Source organism: Littorina saxatilis, unplaced genomic scaffold (assembly GCF_037325665.1).
Source record: "Littorina saxatilis isolate snail1 unplaced genomic scaffold, US_GU_Lsax_2.0 scaffold_330, whole genome shotgun sequence".
Classification (NCBI taxonomy): Eukaryota; Metazoa; Mollusca; class Gastropoda; order Littorinimorpha; family Littorinidae; genus Littorina; species Littorina saxatilis.
The window spans coordinates 53907-64927 of record NW_027127746.1 but is presented as its reverse complement, the minus strand read 5'-3'; the positions used below and the strand labels follow the sequence as shown (position 1 = coordinate 64927).

Sequence of the window (11021 nt, the reverse complement as noted above, 5' to 3'; positions counted from 1 at the left end):
CCAAACATATCATATCTATATGTTTTTGGAATCAGGAACCGACAAGGAATAAGATAAAATTGTTTTAAAATCGAGTTCGGAAATTTAATTTTGATCATAATTTTTATATTTTTAATTTTCAGAGCTTGTTTTTAATCCGAATATAACATATTTATATGTTTTTGAAATCAGAAAATGATGCAAAATAAGATGAACGTAATTTTGGATCGTTTTATGAAAATACAATTTTAATTACAATTTTTAGATTTTCAATGACCAAAGTCGTCAATTAATTTGTAAGCTTCTAAGCTGAAATGCAATACCAAAGTCCGGCCTTTGTCAAAGATTACTTTGCCAAAATTTCAATCAATTTGATTGAAAAATGAGGGTGTGACAGTGCCGCCTCAACTTTTACAAAAAGCCGGATATGACGTCATCAAAGACATTTATCCAAAAAATGAAAACATTGTCCGGGGATATCATACCCAGGAACTTTCCTGTCAAATTTCATAAAGATCGGTCCAGTAGTTTACTCTGAATCGCTCTACACACACACACACGCACAGACAGACAGACACACACACACACACACACACACATACACACACACACATACACACATACACCACGACCCTCGTCTCGATTCCCCCTCTATGTTAAAACATTTAGTCAAAACTTGACTAAATGTAAAAACCAGTAACTCAGATACCGAGGTGTCACATAGCATTTGTATTCACAAATCCAAGACGTCACAGAACAATTCAAAATAGCGGGCACGCCACATGCCCATTATGGGCAGAATATAGCCTACCTGCGCAGTTTCAGCGGCACAGTAGTTTTGCACTGACTAGCGGCGGACTACGTTCAGTTTCATTCTGTGAGTTCCACAGCTTGACTAAATGTAGTAATTTCGCCTTACGCGACTTGTTATCATTTGTTATTGTGCTAATGCGGTTCTTGATAAAAAAAAAACATGTTTTGCTGTAAACTGGGAATCGAGAGGAGATGAGGGTGATTATACGTGTGTGTGTATCTGTTTGGAGTAGTTCCCAAGAAACTACCGGACAAATCGTCATAAAACTTCACATATGAATTTTTCCAGATGATATCCGCGCACTGATTTTGTGTGTGTCTTCTTTTAAAAAAAAATGTAAAAAAGGCTTTGATTACGTCATATCATATCAAACAGTGTTTATCAGCTCGGAAAAAGTCTCAAGCATGTATGAAGTGATGGTGGAGCGTAAAAAGACTGGGCGCAGATTCTACAGGTCAGTCAGAGCTGCTTGGTTGTGTAAGCGCACATGTGTGTGGGACTGGGTGGCCGAGTGGTAACGCACTTGCGCTCGGAATCGAGAGGTTGCGTGTTCGACCCTGGGTCAGGCCGCTATTTTCTCCCCCCTTTCCTAACCTAGGTGGTGGGTTCAAGTGCTAGTCTTTCGGATGAGACGAAAAACTGAGGTCCCTTCGTGTACACTACATTGGGGTGTGCACGTTAAAGATCCCACGATTGACAAAAGGGTCTTTCCTGGCAAAATTGTATAGGCGTAGATAAAAATGTCCACCAAAATACCCGTGTGACCTGGAATAATAGGCCGTGAAAGGTGGATGCAGCGCCTAAAGGCAGTCGATCTACTGGCCGATGTGAATGCGTGATATATTGTGTAAAAAATTCCATCTCACACGGCATTAATAGGTAACATGCGCCTTGAGTCGCCTTGTGTGGTGAGATACGTGCGCGATATAAATCCTCGTAAATAAATAAATAAATAAATGTGAAGAAAATTGATCAGGTTTAGGTTACTGTAACTTTGAAGTATTTGCAGTCTAGGTGCCTACACAGGCACAAGAGAATGGTGTGAATAAATAAAAAAAACCTGCGTGTTTACCCCCACTAATGTTAAAGAAAAGGCACCTGCAGACAACCAAACTAAATTCAGCTTTGTAACGTTTTTCGAGGTGGGTGTCTTGTCGCCAGAAATACACTAGACAGATTGAACATTTTCTTGTTCCGGCATTCATGTGCCTAGCTCAATATCAGATGCCTTTGCCTCTGAAGACTCTGCACAAAAGTTGCAAGCTTCACTCAGCGTTCCCTCTTTCCTTTTGCTAGTTCCGGGTCACCGCTAATACCCCGGTCACACAGACACGCCGCTTCCGGTGTGTCTAAAACACGCAGGGACACGCAGGGACAGTTAAACAGCACCCGGGGACACGCGGGGACGGTGAAATACCATGCGGGGACATTATGTAATAACATTCTGACTATCCTTTTTTTTCTTATCTTTTTTTGGTGGGAATCAGCTTTTCTTCTGAGATATTAGGGCTCAGAAACGGAGATGTCTGCCGATCCTTTATGCCGTAAACCCATTTATGGTTTTTAGAGATCGTCCCCGCGTGTTTTAGACACTTTGACTAAAACACGCGGGGACACGCGGGGACTATCTCTAACAACCAGAAGAATACACATGTGAATTTAATGGACATCTATCCGGCAGTTTTCTGGGAAACGATCGCGAGCGCGCACACATACATACTGGCACACACACACACATACACACACACCACACACATACACACACACACACACACACACACACACATACACACACACACACACACACAAACGATGTACTGGATGAGATGCTAGTCTATAACAAACTTGAAAACAGCAAAACTCAATAAGGCTTTATTTCTTCTCATACATTCTTTTCTTTTCAGTAACAAAAGGGAGCACACACGTGTGTATATCATGTAAATGAGGTCGGGTCAAATTATAGTCTGGCAGGTACCACGGCTTATGACGACAAAGTCACCGAGACAACTTCATTCTTTCACCACTTTGTTGTTTCCTCTGTAAGAATAACATGTGCCACTTCAATCCTTAGTGTGGCGTGTTTTTGCTTTTGACGTCTAAGATTTTACTTTGAAAAACATTAAGGTTCAAGAAGCCGCGTCTTGTACTTCTCATTCGTCGGGAAATTTGTGGCTTGCATTTCAATATTTTAAGAAATAAAATAACTCATGTAAACCTCTTATCAAAACAAGAAAGCCGTTATGCATTTAGCATTCTCTTGTTTTCTTGAAATGATAACAATAATGAGGATACTTACATTTAAGGTCACCACCATAAGCTTGAGCTTGTTGTTGATCCTTAACATGTATTATGTTGAATTATCTATGAATTGTTGAATAAACACTGTTTAAACCATACTTACATTACATGTTAACCTCTTATCAAAATAAGCAAGCCATTTCATTTTCCTTTTCATTTTTCATTTTCATTACTTTATTGTCCCATCGCTGGGAAATTCGGGTCGCTTCCTCCCAGTGGAAAGCTAGCAGCAACGGAGTCGCGCTACCCAGGTGTCTGCGTGTTTAGGTGTATTCAGCCACCTGCACTTATGGCAGAATGACCAAGGTCTTTTACGTGCCATTGTGATGACACGGGGGTGGGACATGGCTTCCGTCTCTGGGTCTGCACATAAAGTTGACCCGTGTCCGTCCCGGCCCGAATTCGAACCTGCGACCTTCCGATCACAAGTCCAGTGCTCTACCAACTGAGCTACCGGGCCATTATGCATTTAGCATTCTCTTATTTTCTTGAAATGATAAAAATAATGAGGATATATACTTACATGGCGCAAATCCAAAAATAATTCTAAGCTTCTCAAATAAAAACATACACAAATGAATAACTGTGTGCAAAATGCCAAAACAAAACAGTAATACCTATCAAAATAAACTCATACAGTTTACAACATTTACGTACAACACAGATTGATGAATTTCAAAATACATAGCACGCAAGTAAAAAGATGTATTACATACACATAACTCAACCACCATTGCTTAAAACACACACAGTCGAATTCCATAGTTAACAGAATGCCATGCAGAAAGTTAGCCTGACAACTCGTCAAGCTGCTGATCTAACGGTATGGAATACGGCCTGTACGCTGCTTTAGCGAGAGAAGCAACATTCCATGACTGAACTGTGTGAATGTCCTATAAAGGCTATGACTTGCATTTCATGGTATGATTGGAATACTCTGTGCTCCTTTATACTCTGCTTATCTAGTCTTCGTGACACTCCAATGCTGATTGTTATATTGAATACGGTAGTGTATGTCTACAGAATTGATCTCCGATACAGACAGATAGGTGCAAGGACAAATCTGGCATACACCTTGAAACCGCATTAAAGGCCTGACATGAATAGAACGAACTCAATTAGAAACAGCTTCGTAATACTAGTTTTAGTTATATTCATACTATCCAAAATGTCTACAGTAGAAACCAATTATGCGTCATTTTCTTTGGAATACTGGGGGTATGATCGTTCTAATGATAGCGTAGTTGTCCAGCAACATTGTACAAATAAAATAATCTTAAACACAAACAACTACAACATCTACAACAAAGCAGTCACTTCCTTAAGTTCGACTAGCCATGTCTCATCAACACACACACACACACACACACACACACACACACACACACACACACACACACACACACACACATTACACACACACGCTCGCTCACTCTCTCTCTCACACACACACACACACACACACACACACACACACACACACACACACACACACCGTACACACACTCGCTCACACACATTACACACTCGCTCACACACACACAAACACACACACACACACACACACTCGCTCACACACACACACACACACACACACACACACACACACACACACACACACACGGCGCACGCACACACACGCACACACGTTGACGTCAGATGCAGCAGTATTCAATACTGTTTCCTTTTCTATTTTTGATTGTTACTTCACTTCACCAGCAACAAATCTTGCACACACAAATCCCTTATTGCATACATTAATTATGTTGTGTTACTGGTAATGGTGTAGCTTCTACCTTTGACCAAATGCTCCTTATAGGCCAGGACACAACAGATTAGTCCAGCAATGGAAAACAGAAACGCAAAGATGGTCATAATGGAAGAATAACCAAACTTGTCTAATTCCATGTCCATTTCTTTCACATACACAGCGAATTCAGTCACCATACAGATAACTGAAACAGAAAAAAAGTAGTTTTTATAGCAAATTGTTAGTCGGGGATTAAACTTTTATGCCACAGATACAACATATATATATTGGAGTATGCGGAGAAAGAATGAGAGGAAGAAAGAAAGAAGGGGGGGGGGGGAAGAGAAAGGTACAGACACGCAGACAGACAGACAGACAGACAGACAGACAGACAGTGATACATACATAGAGAATTAGAGAGTGACTCAGAGTGGGGGGGCGGGGGGCAGAAAAGAGAGAGACACAGACAGACAGACAGACAGACAGACAGACAGACGGATCGAAAATGAAAATAAACAAGTCGCGTGAAGCGATGAAGAAACATTTAGTCAATCTGTCGGCATCACACTTAAAGATCAACACCATAAACCAGTCTCCGCCGAGATTATATTTTGATAGTCTCTACTAACCATACCCGAAGACGGCGATTGGTCACGCTTGTCCCCGCGAAGCATCCGAACCGTATTACTTAGTTAACCAATTCTCATTCATTCTGAGCTAATGTTTAGAGCAAACAGGACATACCTACATATTGTTGAATTCAGGAGAAGATGAATATTACAATGTCATCATTTTTAAATCGGTTAGTGACAATTTGATTTTAATGACAACTTTAATGTCAATCAATTTGCTTGCACAAATGAAGGCGTGACAGTGCCGCCTCAACCTATAGGTCCAATTCATTCTTCTTACTCGGCGTGACGTTATCAAATGGATCGGCTAGCTTTAGCCCTAAGGGGCACAACTCCGCTCATACTCTCTTCGCGCCGCCATATTGGATGCCGTCTTTGTTAGTTTTCTTCATTGCACTCTTGTTCTTTTTGCGTATTTCACTGTGTATGCAGACAAAATGAAGAAAACTGTGCATGCATGAGTCCAAAGGGGATCTGCCTTTTTAACACAACAGCACAACATAACAAGTCGCGTAAGGCGAAAATACAACATTTAGTCAAGTAGCTGTCGAACTCACAGAATGAAACTGAACGCAATGCAACGCAGCAAGACCGTATACTCGTAGCATCGTCAGTCCACCGCTCATGGCAAAGGCAGTGAAATTGACAAGAAGAGCGGGGTAGTAGTTGCGCTAAGAAGGATAGCACGCTTTTCTGTACCTCTCTTTGTTTTAACTTTCTGAGCGTGTTTTTAATCCAAACATATCATATCTATATGTTTTTGGAACGAGGAACCGACAAGGAATAAGATGAAAGTGTTTTGAAATTGATTTCGACAATTTAATTTTGATAATAATTTTTATATATTTAATTTTCAGAGCTTGTTTTTAATCCAAATATAACATATTTATATGTTTTTGGAATGAGAAAATGATGGAAAATAAGATGAACGTAAATTTGGATCGTGTTATAAATTGTTATTTTTATTTACAATTTTCAGATTTTTAATGACCAAAGTCATCAATTAATTTTTAAGCCACCACGCTGAAATGCAATACCGAAGTCCGGGCTTTGTCGAACATTACCTGACCAAAATTTCAACCAATTTGGTTGAAAAATGAGGGCGTGACAGTGCCGCCTCAACTTTCACGAAAAGCCGGATATGACGTCATTAAAGACATTTATCAAAAAAATGAAAAAAACGTCTGGGGATTTTATACCCAGGAACTCTCATGTCAAATTTCATAAAGATCGGTCCAGTAGTTTAGTCTGAATCGCTCTACACACACACACACACACACACACACACGCACGCACGCACATACACCACGACCCTCGTCTCGATTCCCCCCTCTACGTTAAAACATTTAGTCAAAACTTGACTAAATGTAAAAAGTAAAGCAAGAATACATTATTATATTCATTTATTTATTCTTTATCTCAAATTACCATGCAGACAGTGCACCAAAATTCACAAGATAAAGCTCTCAAGACAGGCAAATGAGGTACAATGCAGCTCAGGTAACTACTGCAAAGTATAATTTTCAAAGCATCCTATCACAGTGTTCACTCTAAAGGCACAACCGATGGACAATTGTTGATTAGCACACAGCAAAAAGTAACCAGTTATAATCGTCTTCTCCGCTCAGTAACTTCCTTCCAGTTGTCACCCTGATGGTAAACAACTTTAGGGATCCTAAAGTGTGCCTGCTGACTGCAGTTTTTGGCCACACAACGTGTCATTTTCACTTTTGTCGAGTCGCCACCCAACGCTCAAGCACTGTCAGAGATCGTGCAAGGCATCCAACATGGCGGCGGATGACCAATTCCAGAGAGTTACGACCCGTGATTCTCATACCGCGCGCGCCGAGTAGAAATGCTGTTGTTAACTTGAGTTTCTGCAATGGGCCTATACAAAAAGCCGTATACATTATATACCAAAAAATTACTCTTTATTTTTCTTCTTATTTTTTTTTTGGGGGGGGGGGGGGGGGGGGGATATCATACCCAGGAACTCTCATGTAACGTTTCATGAAGACTAGTTCAGTAGTTTTCTCTCAATCGCTCTACACGACACACACACACACACACACACACACACACACACACACACACACACACACACACACACACACACACACACACACATAAACCTCCACCGTCGTCTAGATTCCCCGCCTATGTAAAAACATTTAGTCTAAACTTGACTAAATGTAAAAAGCAAGCATAGTATGATTCTCGCTATACTTTCTTATGAGCCTACGCATGGCAACGGGTGAACTCACATCCAAGAATATCCATGAAGATAAAGACCCAGACACAATATTTACGACATCCCTCATATGCCATCATTGCAGATTCCAGCAGTATACATCCGAGCATCAGCACAGCTCCAAAGACTCCAGTAACTTTGCAGGTAAGCATCATATCTGTAACACAAAAATAACACACGTCATGTGCCTGCTCATCATCGGGTTATACATATATAGGAGTACAATTTTGGAATGGACAAAATGAAACAAACGTCTGTTCTTTTAACCGAATTATACAAAGCGCTTTCTTCCATGATTTGCGAACAACACTTGCGAGCGCACTTTACAATTGAGAACGAACGGTAAATACTTGTGACATCTTTACACCCCCGGTATAGGGGTGTGTATAGGTTTCGCTCGATGTGTATGTTTGTTTGTTTGTTTGTTTGTGTTCGCATATAGATCTCAAGAATGAACGGACCGATCGTCACCAAACTTGGTGAACAGGTTCTATACATTCCTGAGACGGTCCTTACAAAAATTGGGACCAGTCAAACACACGGTTAGGGAGTTATTGGTGGATTAAAATTATACAAGGACTTATACAGGGACATCTTAATGGTCAAAGGGAAATAACCATTTTCACTCAGTCACTGCCACCAACTGAGAAGGTTATTTCCCTTTGACGGGGGTGTTTTTCCTACCTCGTAGGAATTTCTTGTTTATAACTACAGTCGAACCTGCCCGGGCGACCACCTTTTGATAACGACCACATGCCCATTACGACCACCCCCCAAAAATATCCCCCTCTCTCTCTATAATCCACCATTCCATTCCTACCACCTGTATATGATGGCCCGTTTTTGATAGTCCATTGGGGCCGGGACGGACACGGGTCAACTTTATGTGCAGACCCAGAGACGGTATCCATCTCCCACCCCCGTGTCACCACAAAGGCACGTTAAAGATCTTGGTCATTCTACCATAAGTGCAGATGGCTAATACCACCTAAACACGCATACATCAAAAGCCGTGAGGGCGTAAAAACTCGAATCGTATAAACCAATTCATGTCCAATATAGGCAATTAAGACCTGACGGACAATAAGCCCCTTAACATTTACTACTAGTCCATTGGGTAGTCGTTACAGACAGGCTCGACTGAATAAGAACGGTTGAATGCATTGACATTGTACTTGAATCTGTGAACAGGTGACATACTTCATGTTGACATTCGCTGCAACTGATTTTGTTACTACTTGTAACTCTAATCATGACGACACAATGACAATCAGTGAGGAAAGGGAGAAAGAGGAGAATGATGACAACAACGACGAGGATGACAATGACAACGGAGACGACGACGACACGAACAACGTCGACGATGACGATGGTTATGACTGACATTAGAAGTTTCTAGACGCTACATAACATTGCTGGAGTACAACACAAACTGAAACTCACCCTCATCACGATCGCACAACTCATTTGTGCAAGACCAAATGCCCGCAGTTGAGGAAATGTTCGAGTCAGCACTCTCACGCGTTTGCCATTTGTCGGTGGGTAATCCGATCATGTCGAAAATGAAACAAAAGACAGTAAACAACATTCCAGCAGCAGCTAGACGAGTTTTACACTTTTCTCCACTACACATTGTGGAATAACACAAATGGTTAGCTGTACAGCCCATTTCTGAGATTGTTTGTCTAACGTTATGGAACATACACTGTCTCTACAGCCCTACAGCAGTTTACAGCATTGAGCACTATTAGTGCCATATACAGCGGCTATAAATTATATTCCATTAGGTCACAAAGACGTAGTGCAAAAGAGTGTTGATCTCTGACGCATATTGGGAACTCAGTCGCAATACAACACGTATGCCTGCTTACGACTGTCACTTCTAGTCATGCTCCGTAACATTTCTGGAAATCAATATGTGGGTCATTTTCTGGTAACAATGGAATAATCTCGTCGTTGTTACGGCGTAGCTTTCAAGCAACGTTTACAAAAGAAATCAGTATACTGCAAAAACGACTACAAGACAACAACAACAACAACAACAACAACAACAACAACAACAAGAATCAGGGTATTTATAAGACCCAGGTTGTGCTATTGTGCTAGAAACCCAAAAGACAGACACACAGAATGAATATGTCTTCAAAACAAATGTCTATGCATTTAACATTATGTCTATACGTTAAATAATTTATTAATACACGATAACCATGCACGCACGCACTCACGCACGACACGACACAAAAGACACACACACACACACACACACACACACACACACACACACACACACACACACACACACACACACAGCGGCTTAGGAGACACATAATGTATACGCAATTGCGCCGTTACCAGAACGGTCGTTGAAATATAATCAATAACGCGACTTAGGATAATTCTTTATTCCTACACTGTAGTATGCCGACAGCTAGTCTAGTCACGATAGCGTCAACAGAGTGGAATGCACACCAGTTTTTACACCCCCGGTATAGGGGTGTGTATAGGTTTCACTCGATGTGTTTGTTTGTGTGTTTGTTTGTGTGTTTGTTTGTGTGTTTGTTTGTGTGTTTGTTTGTGTGTTTGTGTTCGCAAGTAGATCTCAAGAATGAACGGACCGATCGTCACCAAACTTGGTGAACAGGTTCTATACATTCCTGAGACGGTCCTTACAAAAATTGGGACCAGTCAAACACACGGTTAGGGAGTTATTGGTGGATTAAAATTATACAAGGACTTATAGAGGCACACCCCCGTTGGTCAAAGGGAAATAACCATTCTCACTGCCACCAACTGAGAAGGTTATTTCCCTTTGTCGCTTTGACGGGGGTGTTTTTCCTATCGGAGGAATTTCTTGTTTTTTTTTATCTGCGTTGGCTTATCAAAGACAGGTTTCTGAGAACAAAAACGCGTGATTCTGCGTTTCGGTTAAGAAATTAAAAGCGCATAAATGTATGCTGGCTCTTTTTTGTTATCAGAATAAGTTTGAATTTTACAGAGGACATAATCTAATTTTCTTGGCATTTTTTGTTTTATCAGAATATGTTTGAAATTCACTAATAAACTGTGTGTGCTTTCTAAAGAGAACGTTTTCAATTACAATTAGATGGCATATTTTTAGGTGGTGCCCAGAGCCAGGCGTACAGAAATTGTACCGCCGTGTCCATGTTTCTTTGTCTACGTCGCAGCTGAAAGCGATTGCGATTCCTCGAAAAGCGCCGTATGTGTTTAGTTAACATGAAAGAAAGAGTCCTATATGTTTTGTGTATGCACGTCGTTGCATACAGTGACCGCTTT

The 11021-nt window shown here is 40.9% G+C and overlaps 1 long non-coding RNA gene across 1 annotated transcript; it reads right to left on the bottom strand.

Moving 5' to 3' along the window:
* Positions 1-4696: 4696 nt before the first annotated feature.
* LOC138956102 (uncharacterized) lies at positions 4697-9596 on the bottom strand. Its single transcript, XR_011452497.1, has 3 exons — positions 9168-9596; positions 7738-7881; positions 4697-5046 (listed from the first exon to the last, which is right to left on the bottom strand). It is a non-coding gene; the product is annotated as an uncharacterized lncRNA (long non-coding RNA).
* Between the last annotated feature and the right edge of the window lie 1425 nt (positions 9597-11021).